We start from the raw sequence: 14,682 nt of genomic DNA, 5'->3' as shown, positions 1-14,682 counted from the left end.
GTAGATAAATAGGTACCGCTCTGGCAGGAAGGTAAACGGTGTTTCCGTGCGCTGCTCTGGTTTGCCAGAAGCGGCTTAGTCATGCTGGCCACATGACCCAGAAGCTGTACGCCGGCTCCCTCGGCCAGTAAAGCGAGATGAGCGCCGCAACCCCAGAGTCAGCTAATGGTCAGGGGTCCTTTTACCTTTACACTGCACACAAACACCTACATCCCAGAACTGAGCCCTGCTTTCAAATCTGGCTGAATAAATCGCACGGAATTATAGGATTATAGAGTTGGAAGGGATCCGCGGTTCATCTAGTCCAATCCACGGTCATGCAGGAATGTCAACAAGCGGTCCCCCAACCAATTTCAAACCATATAGGACCCTGCTTGCTTAGTTTTGCTAACGTGCAAGCGGTTTCATCGCTGCCCCACGGACTTCCGACTACCTAAACCCTTGCGCTGCAGGCAAATAAAGTCTCCTCCCAGCCCAACGCGGGTCGCGCCGTGGGAACACGTCGGCTCCAGCGATTTCCCCCATAAATAAAAAGAACGGGGCGTGTTGTGCGGGATGGGAAGAAAAAAGGTGACATTCGGGCCGCTTGGCAAAAAAAATAAATCCACTTCCGAGGGGAGGCGTTCCTTTCAAGAGCAACCCGCGTGTCAGCCGCCACGTGTGAAGCGACCCTCTGCGCCCTCCCTGCGTAGGAGTCCAGAAAAGACCTTCCTTCTCCGGAGCCGCCTCCGGAACGCGCCTTTCCCTTCTCTGTAGCGGGCAAGACAAGTCACCTCCGGTGCAGCCGCCGAGCCTGCCTGCCTCGTAACCGGCTGCCAGGCAGCTCCAGGCCCCGCCTTGCGGGCGCTGCCGCCGGGCGCCCAGCCCTCCTCTTCCCCCGCGCCTTCCACGTGGGAGCGCGGGCAGGGCTCTCCGGCTCCCAGCGAGTTTCTTGCAGGGTGGAGTCGCAGCGGAGCTTGACTGGCTGGCGGCAGCAGCAGCGTCTTGATTTCGTCCATCCTGGAAGCCTGTCTGCGGGGGGATCCGCTGGATCTCTTTTTCCCCCGCCCTCGGCTTGTTATTTCCCCCTGAGCTTTTCGCGCTCGGTCCGCGAAGGAGTCGAGGAGGAGCCGGCGGCGAAGGATGTGGCTGCCATCCCCGGCTGGATCGAAGAAGTAAGAAGTGGAGGAAGGAGAAACTAAGGGGCTCTCTCCACCCGGGTAAGATCCCTCTCTGTTTCCCAGGGGTTGAAAAGGGAGCCTTTGGGTGGGAGGAATGGAGAGCTGGACGCACGATGGTTTTGTTTATCGACTATATAGCAATTTGCAAATTATTAAATAATGATAGAGAATAGATCCAAGGAGCTTTTTTTTCCTTTTGCCTCGCAGCAAATACACAGTGTCTTAACTCCTCTCGTTGTTGTTGTTCTCCCTCTCTTCAGTTCTCTTTGTAACAGATTTATTTGCGGAATAAGCTCCCCTGAACTAGAACTCACTTGACCAGCTGTGTCTCCTTCCCTTTGCTGCGACTTCTTTAACTCACTCCTAGTTCTGAGCAATCATGGAAGGGCTGGTTTTCCCAGCCGCCAACTCTTGTCAGGCAAAGCAACTCCATCACTTGGGCAATTGTAGGGTTGTTGCCAACTGGAGTTCTCTTGACTTGGATTTAGCCGTGCCTTAGTGCAAGCATGGGGAAATCTGTGGCTGCCCTCCAGGGTGCTGTAGAACTACAACTCCCATCATCCATGACCCATTGGCTGTGCTGACTGGGGATGATGGGGACTGGATCCTGACAGCATCTTGAGGGCTGCACAATTGCCCTTGATATATTCACTTGTGTGTTTGTGTAGAGACGTCCTGTTTATTGAGCATTCATTCTGATGCCTATGCGAGCAAGTTAGATGGCGTCGTGTCAAGCAACATGTTGTCCCTTACTTTGCAGCGTGTCTCCTTGTCATTTTCCTTAGCCCCAAAACTCTTATCTTTTTGTGGAATCGGGTTTGACATGTAAGACTTCAGAATCATTGTGCAACAGGAATTTGCTGGCATGGGATTGATTCCCACCCGAAATTTGTGACAGCCTAGAAGTGCCAAGAGTGAGAGAGAGAGGTGGCACATTTTTCTCCTTCTCATCCATGGGCGTTCTGTTGGTTAAGTGACGATCAGTAGGCAACCTGTAGAGGATATTTGCTTAGTTAGTGTCCATTCATTTGCCTTCAAGGCTATAATCTCATGCGTATGGTTCCAGTGAATATGTACTTTCTCCCACATGCATAAACTTAATGTATGTATATTTACTTGAAAGTATCACTCACTTCAGCGTGGCTACTCCCTCTCAGAATTACAGCCTTCAAATCCTTTCCCACCTTCGCTTTAGGGCAGGTTATGCAAATATATCTCTGAATAACTTTATCTTTGAAACAGCTGCATGAAAAAACACTTAGGCTGAGACCTTGCTCCTATGCTATTAGGAGAGGTGTGGTTTACCACTCACTGCCCTCTGATTGCTCCCAGACTACTCCTAATAACACCTGCAACTTCTGCCCACCTGGTCAGGGCAAAATGTGTGGCTGGGTACACATGATGCGTCGTTGGAAGGATGGGTTGCTAGTGTGTCAGGTAAGTAACTCAGTGATCTGCCCCAAATCACATGGGCAGAAATTGCAGCTGTGACCTGGAGCTATTTATTTATTTATTTAAAAACATGGAGATCTCTCCCCTTCATCGGGACTGATTTGCAAGGCAGCTAACAGTTGTTTTTAAAATAAATCACAGTGCAATTGAAACAAGCGTAAGATGTAGTTAAACAGGCAGTGGTATTGCCTCATATTTATAGAGTGGAGGATAACAGTATCAGCTAAAAGGGGAGGAAACACTGATTTTTGCAAGCTGAACAAACAGAGGAAGAACATTCAGTATGGGGCTGTCATGGGACAGTGACAGTCATGTTACTCCCTTGTGCCTCAGAGACAGTGACTTAAGAGTATCCGCAATCCAGCGAGCTTTGTGGGGATAAGAACATAAGAGGAGCCTTTCTGGGTCAGAAGATGAGTCCATCGAGACCTGCATCCTGTTTCCAGCTAACCAGAGAAGCCCACAGAACATGGAGGTATCAGCCCTCCCCAAACAACTCATATTTGGAGGTATCCTGCCCTTGAATATGGAGGTTCAAATAAGATAGCTGATAGGCTTATCCTTCACAGTTTCGTTGAATCTGCATAATAAAATTGAGTTGAGGCTGGCATAGATTGAGCCAGACCATTGGTCAATCTAGCCCAGAGTTTAGTTTTCCAAACTTGAGTCTCCAGCTGTTTTTGGACTACAATTCCCATCATCCCTGACCAGAGAGAGAGAGAGAGAGAGAGAGAGGGGGGGAGAGAGAGAGAGAGAGGTGTCTAGGATTAAACACAGGACCTTGTACAAACAGATCATATGATCTATCACTGAGTTGTGAATCATCTCCTAATTTTATTTGACCCTGGACCCCTTGCTCTAAACCCAGCGCTGCTGTGCTATGATGACTATTATGTTTTGATTTGCATAATTTGTAATGTCACTGCATATTAGGAACTAGATGGTAATTCCAACCACTTCCCTCTGGTAGCAATGACCAGCACCCCAATCCTAAACCTTTGCTCCGTCTTGTTGCCCCATATCAGAGCAATGCTGCAATGGTGATAGGACGTTTGTATGAAGTTGCAGAGGTGCAATTAATAGTACACCCTCTCCGAAATTGCGAGCTGCCTCAGCAAGTTTTTTCACCCCAACCATCTCTGTTTCTGACCGATGCAACTGAAATCTAAGAAGAGTGTTATCTCCTCCTTCCAATTTCGGCTGACGCATCTATCTCCTCTCTGCTTTGCACACTTGTCCCTGAATAAAAGCTCGCATCCCCTTTCAGTTTGTTTTCCTCTGAATATGATCTGTACTTCAGTACATGTACCAAATTACATCCGTTAGCTTTTATTTAAGCCAGAAATATAAACCCGAGATTTTTATGATTAGCTTTTATTTTGGCAGAGTTGTTTACGCTGCAGTTTGATAGCTGCTTCCGTCCCCTTCCTCCTCCCCGCAGCTGCCCCTAAAAACACACAGCCTGACCATGCAAGGCAACAAAAAGTAGAGAGAATCTAGTGCAAGGCCCTTACCCAGGGCAGTTTCACACCTTGTGCAGTTGAACACCTAGCCTTCTCCACTACCCTGACTTGCATCCCTGAGGCCTCGCACGTTTGCTTGCAGGCCAAGTGGGGGGCAGCAGTGGCCGGACAGAGGGGTGGCTTTTGTCTGCACATTCCACCCTTGATGCCAGCAGCATCCCTTAGCAATGTGCACATGCGAATGGTTCACCACAGATCTAACCCCATAGAGAGGGCGTGCCTATTCTCTTGCATTGTCACAGATAAACCATGTATTTCTCCTTTTTTAATATATCTTTATTAATTTAAAATAAATACATTTATGAGAAAACAGACATACATACAAGTAAACAAGCATACAACAAACAAGTAACAGAAAATTCAAACAAGCCACCACACTATAAGCTACAAGAAGATTAATATAATTATCATCATATATACTTATAGAGAAGAAATTTAAAACTGACTTCCAATTAATCTCACTGTACTTTATCTATCCATTACTTTATGCTGCACAGTTACATAAGATAAACCATGTGTTTCAACGGAGGCAGCATGGCTATTTATCTGCCAGTCATCAAGTGAAGAAATATCAGGCGATGTACATATAGGCGTGAAGCAACCCTAAGTGGAATCTTATCAATGTAAGTGGCCAAAGGGTCCCTGAGACCATAGGGAAGGGCTGTAGCTCAGTGGTAGAGCATTAATAATAATAATAATAATAATAATAATAATAATAATAATAATACTCCACCCATCAGACTGGGTTGCCCCAGCCACACAGGGTAGCTTCTAACAAAAATATAGGAAAACCAACAGCACCAAACATTAAAAGCTTCCTGAAACAGGGCTGCCTTCAAATGTCTACAAAATTCTTTTCCGTTATTTAACTCATTAACATCTGCCGTGAGGGCATTCCACAGGGCGGGTGCAACTACTGAAAAGGCCTTTGTACGCAGAAGGTTTGAAGAAGAAGAAGAGTTTGGATTTGATATCCCGCTTTATCACTACCCGAAGGAGTCTCAAAGCGGCTAACATTCTCCTTTCCCTTCCTCCCCACAACAAGCACTCTGTGAGGTGAGTGGGGCTGAGAGACTTCAAAGAAGTGTGACTGGCGCAAGGTCACCCAGCAGCTGCATGTGGAGGAGCGGAGACGCGAACCCGGTTCCCCAGATTACGAGACTACCGCTCTTAACCACTACACCACACTGGCTCTCCACACTGGTTTGGGGATTGATGATCTGTTCTCAATCCTCCTAGTGATGCAGCAATAAAACTGCAAAGCTAAGCAGGGTCTGGTATGTTTTCAAATTTGACGGGGGGTCGTGTGTTAAGATTCCTGCAATCATTCCCAATGACCATCAGGGTCCCTTCCAACTCTACCGTTCTATGAATTCCAGGAATCCTCTAAGCTTCCATTTCATTGGATGGCTCCGGTTTCTAGTTCTGTATAAGGAGATGAGGTTTGCCCTTGATTGCCTTTCTCTGCATTGTGCATTATTTTATACACACCTGTCATGGAAGGGGAACCATGCATACAGCCTTGATATCCTGGGACAAATGGAGAAATATACCCATCCAACATGATCACAAAATGTGAACACGAAGCGTCTGTGCGCATTAAGTTTCAAAGCCAACTTAGTCCAATCAGATTACAGGATGTCAGGAGCAAGCTTCTCCCCCTTCTATCACCATTCAGAAGGAATGGAAGCAGCTGCTTGGAGGGTTTCAATGGCCGGTGATTGTAAATATAGCTGGGAAACGAATAAGCTAAAATATATATTTGTACTTTCTCATGGAAAATGGGGTTGGGCTGCTTTCCTTAAAAAAGCACTTCCTGTGTTCTAAAAGTAGCTTGTAAGATAGAAGATCAAAACCAGCAAGAACAGCTCCTCCATATGATGGGGCCATCACCCATATTCTGGTTTGTCAATATGGTGGCCTTGCCACATTGGGTTAGACGCAGTGTTTCTCAACCTGTGGGTCCCCAGATGTTGTTGGACTACAACTCCCATCATTCCTAGCCAGCATGGCCAGTGGTCAGGGATGATGGGAGTTGTAGTCCAACAACATCTGGGGACCCACAGGTTGAGAACCGCTGCCTGGTGCTGTTAACACCAAGGTTGCAGGTTCGATCTCCAGGTTTGAGCCCCAGGGAGGCCATTCTGGTGCTGCTCACGCAGTGGCTTGACTTCACCACTGGAGGCGCACTCTGTTGTCTCTCATGACAGACGGATGCCAAGTACAACAACTGGATGGTCCTCTGTCATGGATGGTTTGGTTGAGATTCCTGCATTGCAGGGGGTTGGACTAGATGACCCCTGGAGATCCCTTCCAACTTAACGATTCTGTGAAAATCTGAGGCAGGGAATAAATAGGAAAGGGAAAATGCAAGTCATGGGGCTGGTTGTCCATGATTTTCTCTCGTGGCAGCTGCAGTGGTGGCGGTTAAGGCTTAAGTTATAAGTAGCTACACACCCAGTTGCCTCTGGCAAGTGAGAGATGACTTGTCAACATCCCGTTGGTGGACTTGGGAGGGACCAGTAAGAGCAGTGAAATGAACAGTGTGTAAAGGCATTGTTTGTGCCATCCCATCAGAGAACATGGCACAGTACAGAGTTGCGTAAGGTCGGGGAATTACTGGAAAGTTTTTTAAAGGTGCAAGCATGGAGTACCATTGTACAAAAGTATGCCCAGTTACTCTGACTGAAAAACTTACACACCCCAAACTTTGCACATGAAAAGGAAAGAAACATGGAGACATTTACTGCAGATTGGTATATCTTTATTTTGTATATGAACAGAAATGTGAATAACAGAATGTAGCCCAGAATGCAGGAGGATATCTGGACTGCAGAGCTACATATCTCAATTTCCCCATTTGGACTCACAGATGTGGAAATGTTTGTTTATGCACTGTGTACCTGAATGGCAAACCATGTTTAACTTCCCTGAGATCTATAATAACCAGTGCTATTTTTCTAGAAAAAGAGGTGCCGGAGCTCTCTATGAACACCCCCTGGTTCTCTTAGAATGAGAATGGCGCCCACCTGAGAGGTGCTAGAATTGAGTTTGGGCGAGTTTGGGCAGGGGAAAAAAAAAGCCCTAATGATAATAATAACTGTGTTAAACAAACTGGTCAAATCTTCCTCCTAAAGTTGTACGCGATGATCGTTGCAAAGTTTTCGTTTTGATGAACAGAAAGAAATTACACACACCCCCCGCTGGCCTAGACAGGTACCTGCCCCCAAGGTGCTCCCAAGTCACACACACACAAAAACAGGCAGTGTGGAAAATAACAGAGGGAGGAAAAGGAGAGATAATGCTAAGGTGGAAGGAATGTAGGCCAAAAAAAATTGCAGGCTTTAAAGCTGTGCGTCAGGGCTTTCCCCAGGTAGAGAGGAAGGCCATGGGGTGTGAGAGTGGGGAGTTGGTTGGGTCCGAAGACAGATCCCCACTGTGCCCCTCCCCATCATGTAATTTTAGAGCAGCGTGACAGCCCTGTATTAATAACAGGTCCTAGGAACATAGGACACTCAGCTGGCACTGTTGGTTCTGCACCGTCTGTGACACAGAGGAGAAAACACAGACGTCTCCAATCAAAGGCTATTATTCCTTAAAAGCAAGCTTGATGAGTAACGCAGAAAGCGGCATCATATCCGGACGGGCTCTTTAGACACCTAGCCCAAAATTGTCTGCTTTGACTGTTGTGGGCTCTCTGGGTCCCAGGGAGAGGAGGGTCTTCCCCAGGGCTATTTTTCTAGAAAAAGAACTCACCACGATGAATGCCTCCCTTGCTTTCTTATAATGTCTGTGGCGCCCACCTGACAGGTGAGTTCCAGTGAGTTCCAGCTGGGGGGGGGGGGAAAGCCCTGGTCTTCTCCATCCTCTGCCCCCTGATCTTGTCATCCATGGAGATGCTGAGGACTGGGGTTTCCACACCCACCCACCCACCCAGGACTTTGTAATTTAGCTACAGTCCCTCCATAGAGCGGTCTATCATGGGAGCAGAGGAAGATATTGAGTCAGGCAGTTCATCTATCTCAGTATGGTCTGCACTGACCGGCAGGGGCTTTCCAGCATTTGAGCCCTACCTGGAGACACTAGGAATTGAACTCACAACCTTCTGAATGCAAAGCCAATGTTCTCCCCCGCCCCCTTGATGTGGGGTAGGCAGAGTATTCCTCTCTCTTATTCAGAGAATTACAGATTACAGTCATACCTCATGTTACGTCCGCTTCATGATATGTTCTTCCAGGTTACGTCCCGCGGTGACCTGGAAATACCAGAAAGGGTTACTTCTGGGTTCTGCCACTCACACATACGCAGAAGTGCAAAATGGCATCATGCGCATGCGCAGAAGCGGCAAATCACAACCCACACGTGCGCAGACGAGCCACTGCGGGTTACGCTCTTTTCATGTTGCGAACGGGCCTCCGGATCGGATCCCGTTCGCAACCAGAGGTACCACTGTACTTGATTATTCTCTCTTGGATCTCAGATAGGATGGTAGAATTGTCGAGGTGGAAGGGGTGCCGAGGGTCATCCATTCGAACCCCCTGAAGTGTAGAACTCTCAATGAAAACATCCATGACAAGATGGCCACCCAACCTCTGCTTGAAAATCTCATTCTCCCAGTTTAATCAAGGTTATTTGAGGCCTTCATTCCACTTTGCCTTCAGAGGGATGGCTGGCTGGGATGTGAGGCAGGACCTTGTCAGTAGGGGTGCCATATTTGTGGAATGCCCTTCTCCGTAATGCCCAGTTGTTGTTATTATTATTATTATTACTATTATTATTATTATTTGAATTTATATACCGCCCTGTACCCGGGGGTCTCAGGGCGGTTCACAAAATAAAATCACAGAATACCACAATAAATACATAATAAAATATAAAATAATACAAAATACAATAATACAAAATTAAACACAAAATACATAATAAAAATAAAAACAACAACCCAGTAGCCCCCCACTGTTCGCTCCCTCTCTCCTTACCCGTTGGGTGAACAGTTAATATGTTTTTATTTTACCAGGCATTTGAGCTGTTTTAATTTTCTTCTTGCAACTATGGATGGTTTTAGTGTTGTTCCCATTTTTAGCACTTGGTTTCTCTGTGTGTTTTCTTACTGTTTTGATATAATTGTGTGCTTTGTATTTGCTTGAATTGCATTACCGAGATAGCTCTGTCGTTGGAAGAGCACGAGACTCTTAATCTCAGGGTTGTGGGTTTGAGCACCATGTGGGGCAAAAGATCCTTGCATTTCAGGGGGTTGGACTGGATGACCCTCGTGGTCCCTTCCAACTCTGCAATTTGTGCGATTCTTTGTTATAAGTCACTGAGACAGTGGCAGAGCAAATTCTTTGCACACAAAAGGTCCCAGCTACAATCCATGGCATTTCCAACTCAAAAATGGAAATATCTCCTCATTCATGGGGAGCTGTAAAAACAGTGTGGTGTAGTGGTTAGAGTGTTGGACTAGGATCTGGGAGAATCATGTATTTCAGCTTATTGCAGCAAAAGGTGGATATAAATGCAATCAGTCAATGAGTGCATGCAAGAATCTTTTTTAAAAAAAGTTTGACAGCTGCATTTACATAGCCATCTAAAAAGGCCAATTAAATCAAATAAAAGAGCAATATACCGTTCCTGCTGTCATAAAAGAGCTATTTTAAGTTGAATAGCTTTTGTAACAATGAAGAAATGGGTGAAGGCGGCCACAAATAAATGGTTTTTTAAAAACCTGGTTTGACATTTGCAGCATCCTATTCTCCTGTGCCTCCTGCCAACCTAGCAGTTCGAAAGCACGTCAAAGTGCAAGTAGATAAATAGGTACCGCTCCGGCAGGAAGGTAAATGGCGTTTCCGTGTGCGTTCCGTGTGGCGTTCACCAGAAGCGGCTTAGTCATGCTGGCGACATGACCCGGAAGCTGTCTGCGGACAAACGCCGGCTCCCTCGGCCTATAGAGCGAGATGAGCACGCAACGCCAGAGTCGGTCACGACTGGACCTAATGGTCAGGGGTCCCTTTACCTTTACCTTTACCTTTATTCTCCTGTGCCACCCTTGCTTTCAGCTGTAATGGAGTGCCCCAAAAAAGGTGATCGGGACAAGGAAAATCAAGGCATACTTTGAGACCCCCAAAAGCTTTGCAGGATAAAACATAGCAGCTTCGCATTGCAGCTCAAACCATATTTTATCTTCAATTGATACATTTGGGGCAGTGGGTGGTCAGATAACCTCCACTGCAACCTCCCCCCCTTCCCAATATTGGAAGAACTTGTGAGCCAGGTTGTGGGGCCGTGCAGAAATGTGCGGTGGACATGCCTCCGCCATCTGCGTTCAAAGCACATCAGAAAGGGCTCTAAACATGTATACTTCCCCAAAACACGTAGAGGCTGTGGGTGTTGAACAGGGCTTGCTCCATGTTCTTTCACCATGGAGTCATCCAAACACCCTTTGTTGTTGTTGTTTAGTCGTTCAGTCGTGTCCGACTCTTCGTGACCCAATGGACCAGAGCACGCCAGGCACTCCTGTCTTCCACTGCCTCCCGCAGTTTGGTCAGACTCATGTTTGTGGCTTCGAGAACACTGTCCAACCATCTCGTCCTCTGTCATCCCCTTCTCCTTGTGCCCTCAATCTTTCCCAACATCAGGGTCTTTTCCAGGGAATCTTCTCTTCTCATGAGGTGGCCAAAGTATTGGAGCCTCAGCTTCAGGATCTGTCCTTCCAGTGAGCACTCAGGGCTGATTTCCTTCAGAATGGAGAGGTTTGGTCTTCTTGCAGTCCATGGGACTCTCAAGAGTCTTCTCCAGCACCTTAATTCAAAAGCATCAATTCTTTGGCAGTCAGCCTTCTTTAAGGTCCAGCTCTCACTTCCAGACACTTCCAAACACTCTTAACCCACCCCAAAAGAAAACTAAGCTTCTGTTTAACTTGGAAGTTCTATTGAACTCAATGGAACTGACTCCCAGATGAACCTGTGTAGGGATCAAGCTTTGCAGAATCAGTTCAGTGACTCAGGAAACCATAAGTAAACATGGTTGTCAGAAAGACAATTAAGCTGACCTTGGAGGGGTTGCAACCTTCCCCTCTTACAGAGGCTCATAAATCCTAGTTTAACATGCATTATGAAATTGTTGCACCATCTGCTTGGTGAACTTGTCTAGATATGAGGGGCCGACTCTTGACAGTTCAGATCTCGGCCTCAAAAATGGTAGGGCAGTGAAATCTGTGAGGGGTGCCTTAGGCATGGAAACCTCTGAGAAATACACTGGCTTTACAGGTGGGTGAGGCTCTACAGGAATATATTTTTAAATATACAGTACTGAAGCTCTGGGTGGCAACCAGGGGGAACTGCTGTTTGCTGAAACAGAATCCTTCAAACTTTGCTCATGTGCTTTTTCAGAAAGTGCAGATTTGGTAGGGTTGCATGTAAATGCAGTTCTCTGATAAAGAAATGTGTGCAAAATAAAAAAATGCATATACTAGAGTAAAGTGTGTGCATATAACTGTATATATTCATGCATAAAACATGCAAAAGTTCATTATATTAGGGGAAAGGTAAAGGTAAAGGAACCCCTGACCATTAGGTCCAGTCGTGACCAACTCTGGGGTTGCGGTGCTCAGCTCGCTTTATTGGCCGAGGGAGCCAGCGTACAGCTTCCGGGTCATGTGGCCAGCATGACTAAGCCGCTTCTGGCGAACCAGAGCAGCGCACGGAAATGCCGTTTACCTTCCCGCTGGAGCGTTTACCTATTTATCTACTTGCACTTTGACGTGCTTTTGAACTACTAGGTTGGCAGGAGCAGGGAGCGAGCAATGGGAGCTCACCCTGTTGCGGGGATTCGAACCGCCGACCTTCTGATCAGCAAGTCCTAGGCTCAGTGTTTTAACTCACAGGGGAACCAGCAATCAAATACAGTGGATGCTCGGGTTGTGATCCGTGCAGGATGCAAGTTCGCAACCTGCAGAGTTCGCAACCCGCAGCGGCACGTCTGCGCACACGCGGGTTCAGATTCAGTGCTTCTGCACATGTGCAAAGCGCAATTTATCGTGCATGCACAACCCCCCAAACCCAGAAGTAACCCTTCCGGGTTTTGGCGGGTCCATAACCCGAAAAAACAGAACCTGAAGCATCTGTAACCTGAGGTATGACTGTATGTGTACATTAGGAGAAATTCACACCATGGTGCTGATGAATTTTCACAAGGACACTGTAAATAATAATAATCACAAACTGGAGTGGACATGTGGAGAACAGAGCTTAAGACTGGAGAAATGGGAAATGGAGAGATGCTGCGATTGACAGATTCTGCCGTCCCTACTCCCGGAAACCTTGCAGACACAATGTGAGGGGCTGGACATGACTTGAGGGTCAGGGAGAGACCTGTGTTGCAAGACTCTCCTCTCTAGCCAAGAGGCACCGTCAAGATTCAAGGACCCTTTCCAGCCACGCAAAACCACTTTGAGTGTGGAGCAGGACCACCTTGTTGTGGTCTGGGGAGACTTCTGAGGGCCACATAGAGAGGCCCGGAGGGCCACATTCAGTCCCCGACCCTAAAGTTCCCTTCCACCAGTGTACTGGGTCAAATGAGTTCCCTATGTGTGGAACAGATAAAAATCTGTTTCTCATATGACCTGGTTTTACCCCTCTCTCAGTACGTTCCACAGGGAGCTGCAGCCCATCGCATGTTTACTGAGTTCACGCAGTACATTTTTAAGCGCAGACATGAAGCATCTAACAGCCATGCGGCGCTCTAGGGGCAGCAGACGTTTGCTGGTTTCATTATTTTTAAGGATTTTAAAACCTTTTGGCTTTGCTGCCTGCCAGAGTGCACGAGAGAGCGGTGGAATTGCAAACATCTTCTGAATTGTTTGGAGGCTCTTATGCAATTGCAGTGCCCGGGGGGCAGGAAAGTATACAGAAGATTGGCTCAGAAAAAGAAAGCTAGGTCAAAGTTGAGCCTTCTCCCAAGTTTAGCATCCTTATTTCCCCCTCTTTTTAAAGTTCATTAAGCTGGCTTTTCCCCCAGCGGTGCTGCTGTGAGTTGGGTGTGGCCGTCTGGCAACCTTTTCCCCTTCTCCCTGTTTCGTTTAGGTGTGGATGCTGCAGGAATGCTAAAATGACAAGCAGCAATTTCAAGTTGTTGTTGTTGCACCAGGCAGGAGGGCACAGCAGGATTTGGGTAATTTTTATTCCATTGACAAAGCTCTCGAAGCCATAAAAGAAATGGCTTGCGCGTCGCAGGCTTTCTCTGTAATGGTTTCCAGATGCCAGTGTCTGTAGACAGGTAGCCGATTCGAAGGGAAGCGGCTATAGAAACGGGAATGAAAAAGGGTGTTTCTGAGTGCGCATGGGCATATGTCTGCTCGCCCACTGTTGAGTCATCCTAGCATATGCAAGCGCAAGAGTGATTGCCGTGGAGTGTAATTGGAAACGTGGTTTAACGAGCCTGCGCTGCAAATTGGCAGCCTTGTCCTTTTTCTTCTGGGGGTGGGGTGGGGGAATGAAAGTCAGGGAAGGTTCTTGGTTGGTGGCTTGGCTCTGAGATGAGATCAGCACTGCACCTACGCTTGCCAAACAGCTTCCGCGACATATTGAAAAGATTTCTTGACTGCCAAAGTCTCCAAGAGCTGAATGCAACCCCTCTGCCCTCCAAAACAGTACCTGGAGTTGCATGCACTCTATATTGGAAGAAAAAAGAAAACTACACCAAAAGTAACCCAGATTTTGCGTAGAGGTGTCGCCTGTGTTTGCAATTATGCGGTTCCGAAAACAAATTTGCCTGACACATCATTCTTAAGGGCATTGTGAATTAAGGGTCAAACACACACACACACACACACACACACACACACTGCCAAGTTTGTGTGGGGCTTAGGATGCCATGCAAGGTTCTGCAAATATGTTGTCAGGCCAGACCCCTTGGTAGTCAAAGGTGTGAGAGCTCTCTCACGTTGACCCCTTCCTCTTGTTCAATGATGTGCCCAGACCACCTGATCAGCAGCCATATGTTTCATGAATGTTGTCGCCATTTGTGTCAGTGATCTCACTTGTATTGGAAGGCACTAGGTTGGAGAAGACTGGCTGATAAATACATTTTACAACTCATGTACTGCCCCCGCCCCCACCAAGGATTGCTTTGCCACTTATATGGTCCATTGAGAGGCGTATAGAGCTATGGCTAATGCCACCTCATGCCACTCTGTCCTTAAACTCTGAGAATGCCTCTTGCTTCTCTGGGTGGAAGGCAGGGGCTGAATTAGCTTACTGCAGAAAGGTAAAACTTACACTCAGTGCTTTTGCCTCGCACCTTGCCCATTGCTGGTGTATGACACTTAAAGGGCTGCACAGAATGGAATGGAATGTGCCCCTAGGGCTGAAAAAGGTCCCCAACACCTGCTTTAAAGCACGATGAGGAACCCACTGTCTTCCAGGTGTTTGTTGTTGTTGTTGTTGTTGTTTTTCCACTTTGACATCCAGTGGTACCTCGGGTTAAGTACTTAATTCATTCCGGAGTTCTGTTCTTAACCTGAAACTGTCCTTAACCTGAAGCACCACTTT

The 14,682-nt window shown here is 47.1% G+C and overlaps 1 protein-coding gene across 5 annotated transcripts in view; it reads left to right on the top strand.

Annotated features, from left to right (window-relative positions):
- Positions 1 to 611: 611 nt before the first annotated feature.
- Positions 612 to 14,682, top strand: part of INF2 (inverted formin 2) — a 75,834-nt gene continuing 61,763 nt past the window's right edge. For 4 of the 5 annotated variants that reach the window (XM_083517039.1, XM_083517038.1, XM_083517040.1 and 1 more), the window contains exon 1: positions 741 to 1,199. The gene's annotated coding sequence lies outside the window, so the exon portion shown is untranslated. Of the gene's footprint in view, positions 1,200 to 14,682 lie in introns of all 5 variants that reach the window. The other variant, XM_083517037.1, reaches the window with a different exon arrangement.

Source organism: Podarcis liolepis (assembly GCF_965112155.1).
Source record: "Podarcis liolepis genome assembly, chromosome: 1".
NCBI classification, from domain to species: domain Eukaryota; kingdom Metazoa; phylum Chordata; class Lepidosauria; order Squamata; family Lacertidae; genus Podarcis; species Podarcis liolepis.
Note: the sequence above shows the minus strand (reverse complement) of the source record. Positions and strands in the feature narration are given on the sequence as shown.